Genomic DNA, 17,038 nt, shown 5'->3' on the forward strand with positions numbered 1-17,038 from the left:
CACTACTTGCGATTGCTTAAACTTCAAAAGCCACACTGCAAAACGACTGGTGGGACATGCTCGAGTACGCCTCGTCGCACCGAACCGGCTGCGCCGCTCTTGCTACCTATGTCATTCCGCTGGCTAGCGTTCTTCCGCGAGTGGTCCTGCTCCTCCGAGGCGTGGGAACAACATACAACGGGCTCCCGGTCCCTATAGAAGTACCGTTACTGCCTCGGAATCCAAGAGATCTAGGAGGCTGCCCTATAGCAAAAACCAGTGCCACTGGGTCCCAGCGCCCCAGCGTAATACCTGATTATGGTCCCAGTATGACGCTGAAAACTGGGCGCACTGGGACGCGCCGTACTGGCACGCTTCGCACTTGCGGCACTGTTCGCCCGCAGAAAAAAAGGCGTGAGATAAAAATTAAAAAGTAACGAAACAAGGTAGGTACTTAAAAAACCCTAAAAAAGCAAAAAAAAATGAAAAAAAAAAGAGTGTACCAAGCGCGCTTCGAACTCGCTTTCTAGGCACCTATTCAATCACTAGCTCACCACGCTAGAATTGTTTGAAACATTTCTGCATTTTATGTGATGACCCGCATTTATAAGGTTGAGACTTCATGTTTTGCAGTCTACAAGCCCATTGCTGCCGCTCTAACAATTACAACTTCTTGATCATTGGAGCTTGCTGCCTGCTCTCATGACTTGCAACTAATGTTCTGGGTGCCTAAGCGCGCTATTTTGTGCACTGGAATCATTTTAACATGTGGAGTTTTGACATCTCTCGCAAATTTACCAACGCCGGCTCTTCGGTGTTGCTCTGCTACCATGGGCGTAATTTTCGCTGAACACGGAGCTTTAGTACAAACCTTCAGGGAAAAAAGTGCGACCAAGCTTCAATACCGACAAGCGCAGCAGCGACGACACTATTTTGCGGGCAACTAAACCTTATTTGTATGTAAACATTTCGGGAAGCGTTGCAATAACCGAGGGCTCGGCTGCTTTATACGCAGAGTAAGAAGGAGCGCAAAAGCTAGAGAAACACGCTAAATATATGCATTACAAGCGCTGTATGTTGTTTTTTCTCTCATGGGCCGATCACTCGGTAAACTACACTCTTCCTCGTTTTATTTTTTCTTTCTGCTGTTTATGCTGGGCCGTGGTGCAGACTACGCTCGCCTGCGATTGAGCCCGCATTGAACATTTTGGCAGTAATCATTGTGTTAGAGTGCCCTTAAGATCAGCTGTGAAGTTTGTTATGCATGGTAGCCCACATTATTCAATTCCAGTTTTAGTTTTGCGTCAATCGTCAGTGTGTCATGAGATATCAGAGGCGCGGCGTTCGGGGTCTCCCTCGAAACGCTCGAAACGACCTATCGAAACATGAAAATTCTAGAAAAAAGATACTGCCTTTGTTTTCTTACAAGTGCGCAAAGACTTCGCAGCAAAAAGCGCTTGCTTGAACCATATTTTTCATATGCGCCCCGATGGTCGATTGCGAGTACGCTGATGCCATGTTGGCCCCTGAGGGATGCTACTCCGACTGACGCTGCAGGCCGCACCGGCTATACTGGGACACTGGGACCAGGGCGGCCCCAGCGCACATATAGCGCTTCTCCCAGTGCATCGCGGATGCCATCGACACACCCAGCGTCAAAAAGCTAATCCCAGTGTTTTTCTCCCATCGTACCAATGCAACCAGTGTCTTCCCGTTACTGCTCCAGTGAATATCGCAGACCTCCAGCGTGCCCAGCAGATCCAGTGCAAAACCAGCGCGAAAATCTTACTGGTTTCGCACTGGAAGACGCTGGGAGACGCTGGTTTTTGCAATAGGGTGATTCTTATTCCCCCTGCCATTTCAAATGTACAACTCAAGTTGGCAGCTCCCGTTAACTTTGCATTACCATGTGGTCTCACGTCACGCAACCCATCAAATAATTAGTTCTCGGCCATGTCACCTGCCGATTACCAACTGCCGAAGCCGTGTCCATGACTTTTCGCTCTCAACTGTGACGACTTCGGATTTTCTGCAGAAATGGGCCTTTAACACTGTCGCATTTATGTGAATACTTTATGCATTTATGTGAACTGTGAATACCAATAAGGAACCTGCACAGCATAGGTGGTGCTGCAATTGTCCCGCCGCGTGACTCAAAAATGATGCTGTTAGCCATTTGGTTCGCGGTAAACGACCGAGCATATTCAGCAGCATTAAGGCCGGAATACATGCAGCGTTTTTGCAGTAGCTTCCGGTTCGAGAGGACGCCGCGCCGCCCGCGCGTCAAATATCTGGCAGGGTCAGATCGGCGGCGGCGCGCGTTTTTTCCGACGCCGGGCGTAAAACGCCGGCTTGACGCGGCAAAAACGCTCCATGTATTCCGGCCTTTATAGATACGCGTGTGGCAGATAACGTCCTTGCCCAGGCGCTTTCGATGTAGCCCAGTTATCTGACACACGCCATGCAAAGCTTCGACAGAGCGTGCAATCTGATTCCTGTAAGTTCATGCAGGTGGCGTGAAAACGCCCTAAAAAGCCGCCTCGGAAGTGTTTGTTCTTCTCGCTAAGATATGTGTTACGGCGCGGCGATCGAAGCAGCAAACTTCATTGCAGGTTGTCTATACCGCAGTCAGGCCCGTCTAATCTGTGTAGGAAGCACCCGTGGGGGGCCTGCTAGCCCGAAGTAACCACATGAATTTTCTTTTTCCTTTCAGCTCAACTGGCGCATCACAAGCACCTGCACGGTGGCGTAGAGTTCTTGGACAGAATTCCCTTCACGGCAAGCGGGAAGGACCAGCGCAGCGTTCTGAGGGAGGCCTATATTCAGCAACAATGCCTCAGAGCGGAGGAACCCCAGTTTCAATGAAACCGCAGAGCTTTCAACGATCGCTGTCGATTATTTACATGTCAAAGCACAGAACGTTTGGCTTTCAACGGGCTATCACAGGTGGAGGTAACCTCCATTTACTGAAATGTAATACCCATTACACCTCTTGCAAAAAATTAAAAATTATAATTCAGCGTGAAGCACTTGGCGTTTTAGATAAATTGCGCTCTGCACGATTGTTTAAGTGTACTGAACCCTTATTATAGAAGAGTGTTTGGTTTATTTCCTCCCTCTCACATTACAGCCGCATTATGCTCTTCCAAACATGTACTAAGAAAAAAATAAAATTCAAATAAGAGTTTATTCGTACCTACTGTTGTGCAATCGCATTTATTCGACTAGGTATTGGCTCGACTGTCCTTTATGCGAAGAGCCTTATCCCTCCTTATTCGCCGCGAGATCGACCTAGAGGTGGCGCCACCGTCACTCCAGTAGTGTGGATCGGGAGCCGGCGGCGCTCGCAGAAACGCACGCTGCGTAGATCTGCTTTCGAGTTTACGGCGGGTTTGTTGGAGATGACAACGTGTCTTCTGCAGTATATCTGCAATACTGCAGAAAAAAATCCAAGGATTTCGCCAATGCAGCAGAAGAAGAGCGGATTTTATGAAAACAAAGTACGCAACCACCAGTCTTCTAGTTTTACTTTGCACGTTTCTTGCGCTGTACCGCGCTCACGGGCCTAATGCTTCAGCCTGCCCAATGACAGCTATGTTTTTCTTATCGACTTTTAAACAGTTTGCACGTGTCTCATGCGAGTGAGACCGGCGAATCTAGTGTCAAGTCCACGCAGATACAAGGTTCGTGCTCTGACCTGCAGTAATTTAGATTGAATCGAGAAAGCCTGGTTCATTATATCGTACTTGACTCGAGGATTAAGCAGGTTAAATGTAGCATTGGCAGCGCACTGCATGGCGAGTTGCTTTAGACTGAGTGCACATCAACTCTGGCCCCCAGACAACCATGCACAAGTATTCCCCAAAACTGAGATCACGCCGACACTATACAGGAAGCCTCGCCGCACAGGAAAGCTGATTGTTCACGTGTACAGCGCTGAGTGGATTGAATTTGCCGATATGCTTTTTGCGGCCACTGTCATAGAATGTGATAGTGCATTAATGCATGCGCCACAAACTTTAAATGATTTCCTGAAACCGAGGAAAATATAAGGGATTTCTGATGTGTGTGATGTTATTATATAACGGTAAATTAGTAGTGCAATTATTTTGTTTTGCAATGCGAATAAATTTCACCGTGTGAGAGAACTTTTACACACTTGACAGAATTTACAATAATCAGCGATTAACCTTCAGTAACGTTAAACTGCAAGCTACGAATTACTCGCTGCGAAGACATCGTTATAAACTGCGCATGGGCACTGTCATGTTCTGGGAAGCAATTTTACTGGCTGAAAATTTCTTTATCACTAATTATTTAGCAGTGACTAAATCTTATGCGAAGTAAAATATTAGGGTTGCTTCCAAGACAGACGCTGGATATAAAACTATTCCGAAAGAAATGGAGGTCATCTTATCATGCGACTATAAAAATGTATTTATTCCCGAACTAAACACTGATATTTAAGCCCACATGAAGCTGTTTTACTCCCCTTGTCAGAAATGACGAGTTTTGTCGGAAAACAGCACTTGGACAAAAAGGGATTATAATGATTATAATAGGCTACCAGTAAAGTACATTGATCTAGGTGTATTATGTAATATTTAGGGTAACAATTAGGTGCAGGTCCCAAACATTCGAGCATTTCTCTAAAGAAAAATGTGCTCACTAAAACTTTTACGAATGCACAGAAGCCTTCGACAACAAAAGCAAAAGAAAAAAAAGAAAAGAAACGCATATTAGCCCGGGTTTAACGCATGAAAGCGGCATCGGCTATGACGGATGATTGCAGAGGCTGGTTTTGGAGTCGTTTTTTTTTTTCATTATTATCACCACATTTACCATGCGGGATTGTTTATTGTGCAGTCAAATCCCACAGCAGAGGAACGCCTTTCGAAACGGTTGTGATTGAATCCCCCGTTCTCGAAATCAGCAGTCGAGCGCCCTTACCACTGAGACACCGCGACAGAGGTTTAAAAGCAAAAAAAAGTAAGTACTCATACAACTCTATCGTGCATACAAACGGCATAGTAGGCATAGAGTGGTCTGTTCAAACTGCATTCTTCTATATGAAGCAGTCTGCGGTGGCATACGTTTTAGTAGCTGTGGTATTCCAAAGAGAAACGGGAATATGCGATTTTTGAGCGTTTGCATTAACTTTTATTGACGGCAACGACCTGTTTTGCTTTGACACGGCGGTAACGACAGTACCACTTCGTTGGAGACATTGCATGTCAAAGGATCTCAAGCGCCGAAGACCGCGATGGATGATGTCCTTATCCAAGCATGACATGCTCGATACGGACAAATATATTTTTTTTAATGAAGCGTGGGGTTATAGACTGTTAATATTTATTTTGCAAGAGGCATATAGGTAAGCAAAAGCTCACAGGAACTGCGAAACAAACAAAAACACTCCTGTACACGCCGCATGCGCGCGCGTAAATCACTGCGGGCTGGCACGCGACGCGAAAACGCATCCACCCTGAGTAGGTTTCGCCGCTGAGCCGCAAGGTGGCGACTCTGCTGGATCTCGAGGCCAATAGACCACATTGCGTGGGAATTTTAGGGCAAGCCAGGTATAACACAGGTATGCACTTCTCGAGGGCATTTGTAACCCCCGAGGCAAAGTACTTTGATAGTTGCCTATTTATCTGAACATATTCAGATTCAACGCTCATTTTAGGGGCACGTTGTATTCTCAGAACTGTACATACATGCCTCGTCCTCCAAATAGCATAACCTTGGAAAACAAATTCTTGAAAAAAAAATTGTAGCGCGCGTTACCATGCCCTCAAATGTCACCCTGATATCAGTCCCACAGCACATTTGACGTATGTATGTACTATTCGAGAGCAAAAGTAACAGACCCCTGAAAGCGTGTGCCCAGTCGAACTAAGGCTCCTCTATTACGCCGAACTGCACGCGAGCGCTACCTCTCTCCAACCAGCGCTAAGCTCTCCAACCATGCTGGTGTGTACAGATGACGTGCTTGGCCGAGCATACATGTGGTCGGCTGCGACAGCAAGAAGTAATGCAAGAACAAAATATAGCTACAGCGTTCCGAAAGCGCAGCCAGAAAGCAAACAATGCACAATTTTGTTCTAAGCCAGTAAAACAAAATCATCAAATACAATGAATTTCTGTCAAGAGACTGTCGTGGGTCCGCGGTTGACTCAGTGAAGAACCCTGGGCGCCTGCATCCGTAAAGCACACAGTCAAGATACTGTAGCGTAATTATGCGCCATCGCTTCTTGCACTGTTTCAGAAGACTGGAAATAGCAATCACCTTCTATGTTAAGTGGCAGCGTTTGGGACTGCTGCTGTGCATGCACCCCTTTGCAACTGCTTCCCTTGGCATGGCGCCTAATAAACAAAGAACGATTTGCCCCGGATTATCACCATTTCCCAGAGAGGTGCCCGCAATGCTTACAATCCTTCCCACCTAACTCTTCCTTCTGATGCAGTGCTGAAGTTTCACTTAGTCTGGACGGTGAAGTACCCATGTGACTGCTGCTTTCATTCCAGGCATCTGGAATAGAATTTCCAAGTAGGAAGGAGACACATCAGTGCCCTAGTAGTTATTAATCTGCAAACAACTGTAACTTCCACACCATGCAGTTAAGATACGACACCACTCCTGGAGGAAAAATGTTTTCTGTTGAAGTTAACTTCTGCTTAGCACTTTGATTTGTTATGCTACAATTTCAATGAAATCAGAAGGTATAGAGTGTGCATAAACCATTATTAATTTGTTATGTGCAATGCCTGCTTGAAGAGGGCACGATATTGTTCGCAAACAAACAGTGACACCTCAAATAAAGTGATTTGCATCATTAGGCAAACGGGAAAGCATGTAATCCATGCAATAAGATGCAATAAGATGAACTCACAGACAATTGTCGAAAAAGGAGAAAACCATGCATTTGCTACCATGGTTAGCGATATAAAGAACAAGAACAAAGGTAACGAGTATTGCTCTTCAATTATTGTAGTGATGTGCATGCTCTGATACGCTACAAAGGAGTGTACAATATCTCAATAAAATGTTTCCACCCAGTGCAACTTTATCTATGTAGGCCTACAATTTCAGCTTTGTAAGACGCAACACTAAAGCCTTTATGGACACAAGGAAGAAAAATCCCGGAATTGGAGTACTAAAATACTCCGCACGTGAAAGAATGGTGGCACATTTTTTTTTAAGGTATTTGAGCGCTTGTTTCACATGCTAGCCTTTCTAGCCCCCCCCCCCCCCCTCCGTCTTACCAATCGTTTCTTCAATCGTTAAGGAATGACTACAGTGGCCTCTGATCATAAGACACAAGCCGTTCATGTGACAAGCTATCATGGTCAATAGGAAAGATTCGAATCCTACCGACTGCCTAGCCATGTTCAGCTGCCTCATTTCGTTGCTGAGATGGTACCATGATGGTACCATGATGGCACAGGCACCAAGCAGCAAGAACTCGAGGCCTCGCAGGCTTCCCGTCAAGCTCCACTGAAAACCTATGCCGTACCAGACTTACCCGGTAATCCAATTTGTATTGTCCTTTTTTTCTAATATGAAACATCAAGCAACAACTTTCACATGGTCAGTGTACTTTTTCTTCGCACTGACTGCCTGCTGTCGCATGCCGCCTTTGTCAACTGAAATATTAACCAAACTTCTTATGTTCTACTCACGAACCTGATGTACCGTCTTTGCCAAAAGTAAGCAGGCTGCTCCTTAGGCTGCCGGAGCAAGCGCACGGCCGTGTGGCGGCGTTGCGCTCGCTGTGGCTTATCGGGGCTCGTCAGCTCCGAGGGTACAGCAGCTGACGTAACTTCGTACCCTCACTCTCGCCAGTTGGATGATAAAAACTAGGCGCGTATGATGTGCGGGCTGCGGTTTCAGGCGTGCGAAGCCTGGTTGTGCCCAGCGAGGGCGCTCAGTATAGCGACGGGCCTATTCGCTCTTCTCGGCAACTGCAGAAACAGAAAAGCAGGTGATAGTAGACACGGTGGGCTCTGGTTGTTCGTTTTTAGGACGAATACATGCTAGGTTTGTCTGGCAGTGTTACCCTGGAATAAGGGTTTCGCGAACGAGAAAGTAATCATATGCATCTAATGGCTAAGCGTGAGGAAGGATTCATTATAGTTCGTTACTTAAACCAAAACACACCTACAAGCAAATGCAAGAATTTGTTAGAATCAATCATTGCATTTATTTATAGACAGCCTCCCCAAGGGGTTAACACAATTTTACAAGCCTAAAAGAGAGATAAGGTGGCTTGAAATGAATATGAAAGCTTTCCCATATCTTTGTACCGGAGTCACGGCCCTTAAACTGGCAGTACGCAAGGCACCTCAGAGAAGGCATATTGAAATTTCGAGGTGTGTTATCATTCTCTAATGTACAGGTGCATCAAATACGCAGGAAAGCGCAATTGGGCTGGTACGTTTCAGCAGCGGATTACAGAACACAAGCACGTATAATTATATAGCAAGAAACGCGACTTATAATATTAATAGGCTTCAGGGCAGTTGCCGAGAAGAGCGAATAACCCCGTCACTATTACGAGCGCCCTCAATGGGCACAACCAGGCTTCGCACACGTGATACCGCAGCCCACACATCATACGCGCCTAGTTTTTATCATCCAACGGGCGAGAGTGAGAGTGCGAAGTTACGTCAGCTGTTGTACCCTCGGAGCTGACGAGCACCAATAAGCCACTGCGAGCGCAACGCCGTCACACGGCCGCGCGCTTGCTCCGGCAGCCTTCGGAGCAGCCTGGTTACTTTTGGCAAAGACCGTACATGCAGTGCTTTGCGGGAAGAAAGAACTGCTCCCAACAGCGGAGTACCACAAGGAACAACAATGTCAAAAATCAGAACTCATGACTCCGCACGAACCAATGCACTAACCTTGACATGCATTGACGTACATGAAGAAAAAAAATATTGACGAAGAATGAAAGCAATGGCGTACACCAGCACCCTCTACCGATAGTTTTCGCGGATATATCCCTAGTGAAAACACCATATGAGTCACAATAACCTCATACAGATTTCTCATACTAAACTCATACAAATCTCATTAATTCTCATATATTTCTCATATGATGAATGAGTTTAGTATGAGATATATGAGATTTGTATGAGATTAGTAGAGTTTTATATAAGGTTTTTTTCATTAGGGATTACTCACACCATGCAGCGTATTTCAATAACATGAGAAAAAAATGAATAAACTTGCATATAACGAACGCGCATATATTATACAGGGTGTCGAAGCTAACTTTAGCCAAGGGTTAAAAATTAAAAGTTGGGGTAGGCCAGAAAAGCCACTTGCATACAGGTGCCAGCTATCTGGCGCACCACAGGCATATTTTTATTTTGCAATTAACTGATTAGTAATTAAGACATTTTTTCGAATTTGCTAACTATTGGTGTTAGTGAGTAAATGTAATTGTAAAATTGGAGAGTACCTTCTGCAACCCCCATTCCATTTATTTCCGATAAAGAAAGCCTCACGTGTATCGCTTTTTCAAGCTCTAAAAAATATCTGCGAAATATAAAAAAATATCACATGACTAACGCATTCGTGCGCCACGATTGCCCTGGGGCCCGATCCTCGAAAATCACCTTCACCTGGCGGCGCCATATTGTCTTTATGATTGGCTGTGAAAAGAGTCACGTGCTTCAAACGTGTGGCGCGAAACCGTTAGTTGAGGCAAGCACTTTTTGCGGTTGCGTCAAAATGACGTAGCCGTGAAAAATGATTTCAACCAGAGCTATCCTTGTTGCTTGGATGACAAATCATAATGATTTTGGAGTGGAAACAAAGTTACTGAACACTTACACTCGATTAACCAATGTGATGAAAATAATTGCATACTGGGAAGGAGCGGATGCTCAAATGTGATTGGCTAGAGTCATGTCACGTGAAACACGTGATACGCAAGCATATTTATATGACGTCAAATTGACGTGTAATGACGTCATTTATGTGCCACCATTGCCAAAAATGCTGATGTCTGGCCGCCATTATTTCGCCGAGCGACGACGTACCCGTATTATGCTAATGAGATGACGGCGACAGGCAAGCTGATTTATGCAGCCGTTAGCTCACCGTAGTTCCTTAGCTTCTTATATGAAGTAAAAAGATAACTTTATAAACACTTGTTTGGATTTTAAAAGCAATAAAACGGGCAAAATATGAGCGCGTATGAAATAAAGGACGCTTGAGACCGTCTGTAACGGGGGCAGAAGCGTGCGGCAGCGTGACGGCGCCAATTCCTTTCTTATTTCAAACTATTTCTTCCCACGGTAAAAAAATCATTGGTCTGCGCGGTTATGATAGTCCGGTAATGGCGGCGGTCATGGTGGAAGGCGCGCTTGTGAGTGGTCTTCGTGCTATTTTTCACCCGCAAGTGGTGATCAAGGATTTGCTGCAGCACAGCAATGCTGTCTAATTGTCTTAAAAGATAGCTCGTCAGTACAGTCACCTGACGAGGTGTGTAGTGTGGTGGCTTTGCAAGCTCCGAGGCGAGAATCACCCCGCTCTCGGAGCTAGCAGTGTTGAACTGTTGAGCTGCAGGTGTTTCTGGTGCGATCGCCAGCGGTGAACGCCTCTGAACTAACCGTCTTTGTGTGCGTGGTGGTTGGATGGCACAAAGGGTATTCGTGCGACCGAGCAACGAGCTCCCGTAATGTGTTGGGCTTCCCGATGGGTGTCGACCAGCAAGGTAACGCAGTCAGTATGCTGGAAATGATGCAGCACGTCGAGCAAGGTCAATAGGAAAACCTACAAAGGTGACTGTTCATACAGCGTCATTCGCATTCAAGTTGTACGTAGGCAGGAAATGACTGAAGATTAAAGGAATAGTTACAAGACGCATGCGGCGAATCCGGCCCGGCATTTTTAATCAGTATTTTACGTTGCTTTTTGCTGCATATTTCTACGGCGCTTTATAATTTTCTTCAACTTCTCTGCACCGCCCGAACTTAAAAAAATATTGAGTGGGCTCGTAGTCACCACGATTTCTTGGTTTGTGGTTTCGAAGAAAAAAACAAGTGAAATCGCCTGATATAAGTCGTTCCTTTAACTGCCAGAGACACGTTAACCATAACCATCAGTCTACAATGTCCGCCACCAAGCCGTCTGTATCTGTTACGGAAATTGATCACTTCGGTGATTGCTTTTGCATTGACCATTCCTTTCAGTGACCATTCATAGTTTAAACTTTACCGCAGCTTGGCTTGCAGCTTTGATGATTTTGAAAGTTCCTGAGTCCTGTGTCATGCTTGTTTGAAATATTATTTGCATATAATTTAGGCACTGAACAATGCGTTAATTAGCAGGTGATTGTGTGGACCTTGTGCAGCCGTTGCAGCACTCCCAACCTTAGTCATCATGTGGTGAGAAGTCCTGGGGCCATATTCAGCATCATTAACCTCTCTGCTAGGTCACGCCTTGTCCCTGGACGGCCACATCAGATATGAAGTGCTATGCAGTATGAACAGAAGCTCTTTTTGAAGATTGTTACAGCTTGTAGTGTGTGGCAGATCACATGACATTGACGCCACCTGAAAATGGTGATCGCAGCAGGAACACCAACAAGTACAAGGAAAAGAACATGCAAACTTTATATTAACTCGAACAGGAATAACTTGATCACCTTCACTTTGGATTTGCACTCGCTGCCATGATTTTGATATATACCACAAGTGATCAATGTGCACATTCTTACTGCGTCATGTTCAATAGCACACTGCTGAGAAGCCGTCGAAGTCTTAATTGTTTCTGTGGTTTCGGGATATAACCACATTTTTTATGTACAGAGTCATCCACTTCTAGATATAACACGGTCACTGCTTTCAAAGCAGCATTGCGTCGCACGCAGACGCATATCGATGCAAAACGATATAAGCACAGAGGGAGCCGGATGTGCTGCTTCACATGGCCTGCAACTAGCTTTATCGCGCGGCCGGGTCGGACGTAATGACGATTAGAAAGCAGGGACCTTGTTATAGCTAGAAGTGGACGTGGCTGTACATTTTGTTGACAGCATGTCCAAGAACCAAGTTCACCTTTCTTCACTGCTATGATTTTTGTCTACCATCTGTAGACATACTCAGTGTATTCTTCTACAAGTGATATGGCCCTCGTTAAGAGCTGCCATTCTTTGTTGTATACTTTGCTTTTGTGTATTCTGCTTGAACTCAGTGTGGATTTTATTAGGTGCTCTATGTTAATGATGCACAGGAAGGTACAAAAAAGTTCTCTTCTACCTCCAGAAGGGCCATTCTGAGTAGTGCATGCATGCACCAATACTTCGCAATTCACTTTAGTGCTTGTGGCAAGCAGGCAGTCTGCGGTGTACTACTTCAGTGCGAATATTTGACATACACGAACCCTGGTGGATGTGTCTTCAGTCGTTTACCATAGCAGAGTTCATTCCTTTACACCGATCTTGTGTGTTACTATGGTAAAATGTGAGGTGCCCACTGTGTTTTTCCACAAACTGCAGAGTGAAGCGAGCTGTGCTTCTTCGTATTTTGTTGCCTTTGAGCTTGTTTTTTATTGCTTCTTTCATATGCTACATGTAGTTAAACAGCAATTAACTTGTTATCCCAAGGAAACTTTGTACACCTATTTGGTGGTCATTGTCTTTCATTGCTGTATGCACGAAAAATGAGACACCCGCCAACTTGTCGGCTCATTTTGGCGATGCTAGATTCCGTTTTTGCGAAATTTGACATTTTCACTTTACTTCACTGCAGTTACTCACGCTGTTTGGTGATTTGAGCAAGATTCCAGATAACCTGTTTAATCTCTGCACCATTTGTGTGGCTCGGCTATCAATGAACATGTTTGTATTCAGTTTTTTTACAAAGGCAACTATTGATTGCTCTGTTTTGTTAATAGGTAGTATTGGTGTACCTGTGCACCCAAAGTTCTTGAAGGCGGCTCCGCTGGGGAAAGAATGCATTCATTTGTGTACGAGACAAATTGCTTGACATTTCATGTTACACTACTTCACCCATAGTCACAATAGTGATGTACAAACGCAGGAATGAAATAAGCATTTTTTGATAAGGTACTTTACAAATTTTTGACTGCAGCTCAAGAACATGCTTCGCTCCTTTTGTGCATTGCAAAATATCTTGTTCCATGAAATATATCCCTCCATCCTGTTTCATAAAATATCCCCCTCCATGATAGCATCGTATGCAGGCCTTTCATACCCCTATTATGTGGCTGCTATCAGGGACAGTTGCTTCTTGACACATTGCTGCTGCTCCCACATGCCCTCTGACACTCACATTATTGTGAAAAGAGGGTTGGTAAAGCTTACATATTCATGCTCGAAGCTGCTGGAACATGGCTTCATCACTCAAGATGTTTATCGAGTGATTGCAGCTGTGTATAACTGTTTCTACATTATTTTGCTTTCTGTTAGTTGCTTTTGTAGCCTTGTCTTGATTGTTCTTTGTCAGCTTTAAATTGAAAATTTTAATGAAGGGACACAAAGTTTATACCAATCCCTAACTTCAATTTCATTTATACAGAAACACTTTCAAGGACATTTTTGTTTTATTATCACTTTTCAACATTTTGTACCACTGTGCTAGTACTGAGGTGGATAACTATTTGCTCTCATTAGTGACAGCTCCACTAGTTTTACTTACACCTATCCTATTGTAACATTTGTTTTCTACCTTATCTAGTACCCCTATGCTTTCGTTACTATATCAGCTTCGGTTATCCTGTCTGCACTGTCTAGTCTGGATTTAACCCTCAGAATGTGTTCCACATTTTGCACGTCTGTTATGTGTACAGCCAAATTGAATTGAACACAACAATATATTTTTAAGAAGATTGCATTAAAAAGATAACTTCATGAAGGTACAATCCTATTGAACACAGTAGACATCATATTATTCATAAGTGAGCCTTTCTTTTTCATGATGTAGTGAACAATTTGTGAACAAAGCGATTTCATTTTATTTTGCCCACATTCATTTGTTGTTTCTGTGGTACAGCCTCTGCCACGGCTGCATTTATAACTTGGCTGTTGGCAACCTGGTCACAGCTCTTGTGAGCCAGCAGAGCCTAATGTAGCGTATATGTTCAGCTCTTGGCTTCTTGCTTTTTTCAATGCAGCAACGTTAAAGCCTTCCTTCTGCAGAAAATTCGACATTATCTTGGGCATGTTTCTGGCAGATGCATGGCCGAGTACTCAATGGTCAATGGGTTGTGTGATGTCTCTGGCTTCACCTTTGAGATGAATGTGTGAGGTTAAAATCCTTGCAGGATCTTTGGGTGATAAGTAGGACAGGCTACCCTTAGGCCATTAAAACGCATCCGTACGGCTTGGTTAGAGTGAGCTTTGTAGGTTATATAGGCAAGTGGTCTTTCACATATTGGGTAGCTTACAAGTGTATACTACTGAATATGTATCATATAATAAAGACTAGGTGTTAGCAGAAGCAAAGTCGATTCACACGAACGAGTGTCTGCAAACAGGAGCCATAAAAGCTGTGATGTCATAGGCTCATAGCCGTAAATGCAGAGCTTGTGTGTCCCCCCAATTGTTTTTAGAGCATGAAGTTTCCAGGTGCTCTGCTGTTTTGCCTCATTGCTGTCACATTGAGTTACTTGCTGAAATAATGCTTAAGGCTTGTTGTCTTCCTGAGAAAAACAGTTTTGCTTTTTGGTAGACTGCATAAAGAGAGTATTCTAGGCGTGGCAGGTATTTATGCACAGATAAAATGATTCTCACGCACTCTATAACTATCATTGCCCTGTAAATAACAGAATCAGGAATACTTCCTCTGTCCCAGGTGCCGACTACCCTTTAAATGACGTTGAGTTCCATAATCTGTCATACTGGTAGTACTGCAGAACGAATAGCATTCCTTGACAATAGTTGCAGCCTAGCGGTTTGAGCATTTGGAGACCAGTCCTCAGTGATTTTTGGGTACTCATTGGTAAAACAGTGGGGGCTTGCTTCGCTGGTGCTGAGGTTAACTTGTGTGAAACACTTGGAAAATGGGGTTTTCACCCTATTTTGTGTTGCCTTGCTTTGTATAACTAATTTCTCTTCTAATTGATCTCCAATGCCATGCCACCTTTCCCATATGGCGATGAGCTGTACAAGTACAATACTGTAGTTACTTGAATGTGTGACACCCTTTCATTTCAGGCTGTGTATTGTATAGTTTGGAGTGCTGTAAGGAAATCGACGGTACCGGAACCATGGAAGAATGCAAGCATTATCCTCATTCATAAGAAAGGGGACTCCAAGGTCCTTAAAAATTACAGACAAAACGGCTTACTGTCTGTTACGTATAAGGTATTTACTAAGTTAATCGCTAATAGAGTCAGGACAACCTTAGACTGCAATCAAGCAAAGGATCAAGCAGATTTTCGGAAACGGTACTCTACTATCGATCATATCCATACCATCTACCAGGTGATAGAAAAATGCTCGGAATATAACCAGCCCTTATACATAGCATTCATTGATTACGAAAAAGCATTTGACTCGGTTGAAACCTTGGCGGTGATGCAGGAATTGCGAAATCAGGGGGTATACGAGTCGTACGTGAAAGTGCTGGATATAAGTGCGGTTCATATCTGAAAGATCGCACATTTCCGATGACCTGCCCAAGAAACCAGCTGTACGACCGCTGCTTACGAATAACTAACTCTAGAGGGTCCTCAATCTGTGAGTATCAAATGAATCGAAGGAATTGCCTTAAGACTAGCCTTAAACACAACTGAGGTCTAGCATATCATGTTCAGAAAGTTACGCGTTTGTCTATATAATTCAGGCATGGTGCTAGCGCACAAGGAGGACACACACGGCGGGTAGGCGGACAGGACGTGTGTCCGTCGTGTGTGCCCTCCTTGTGCGCTAGCACCATGCCTGAATTCGTTCACCAACTAGCCCAGTTAAGAGCACTGATGTCTATATACGCGCTCAGAAATCGGCTATAAAACTTGCTTCGCAGGCGATGTTCGCAAGAAGCAGAATCGCCAAATGGGCATCAGCAACATGATCGGCGTGCATGATCTTTTCCTCTTCCGCTGTATACTGCCGAGAGTATTGTAAGCACTATATCCGCTCTGCTTCGCAGTAGTGCCGCCGGAGCTCGAGCCATAGTTTTAACAAAGCGGCCGACTGTACATAAGTCACGATCGGGAATTAACTATAGGTTAAATAATTTACAATTAATTTTTTTCCGTGCGATTTCAGTTTCGGTTTCAAACATTCAGCTATAGTTTTGACGTAACCGACGAGTCAGCGTCATGGAGTTAAGAAGACCCGCAGTATATTCACTGTTCATTCATTTATCGAAATTCCAGCTCTTGGGTACGCTCGCCTAAGAGTTAGTGTGAATTAAAAAAAAACAAAGCAGAGACCATAGTATAGGCTTTCCCTCGTCCGTGACGTCACAGCATTTTCTCTGCAATGGAAACTGAAACAGAAGAGAGAAAAACTATATAAATATTACCGCTTTTTTGTGCAGTTCACGTAAGGGTAATCTGCTGCGTATGACCCCAGAGAAAGAGGCATCCAGCTGAAATTTAGTGTCTTGACAAGGAAGAGAACAAAGATCATAAATGGCAGCGGAGCGTTCGAGCGGCGTCAACGGAAGCACATCGGGAATAAGCGCAGCTGAATGGCCCTCCCCAATGACTACAGGGTATTTTTCCTTGCCAAACTTGCACGTGCAACGCCTTATCGACAAAGGCCAGACGGCCTCGGCTGTGACACTGAGCACCATAGCGCCTACTACAAGTCTGAGCCAAATGACGATTGAAAATTTCCCCGTAGAGCAGCTCCACTGCAGGGGTGTAAACACCGCGAATTCAATTGCAGTTAGTAGCCAAACGACTCCATCCACAGCAAAGCGTTGCGCTTCGCTGCCACTGACGAAATGGTGGCAAAAGCATGGCTCAAAGAAGCCAGAACCCCAACCCTTGTTGCGGCGCTTCGCTGCCGCTACTACCAGATCCGTGAGAGGAGTACATACGGCCGGGTCCCAAGAGGCCAGTTTCGGGACA

General features: G+C 44.6%; 1 pseudogene; it reads left to right on the forward strand.

The window, feature by feature from the left end:
* LOC146184712 (luciferin 4-monooxygenase-like) overlaps nt 1-3,360 on the forward strand; it is a 65,414-nt pseudogene extending 62,054 nt beyond the window's left edge.
* The last annotated feature ends 13,678 nt before the right edge of the window (nt 3,361-17,038 follow it).

The sequence above is a fragment of the Amblyomma maculatum genome, chromosome 7 (assembly GCF_055883805.1).
Source record: "Amblyomma maculatum isolate TAMU_Amacu chromosome 7, ASM5588380v1, whole genome shotgun sequence".
In the NCBI taxonomy this organism is placed as follows: Eukaryota; Metazoa; Arthropoda; class Arachnida; order Ixodida; family Ixodidae; genus Amblyomma; species Amblyomma maculatum.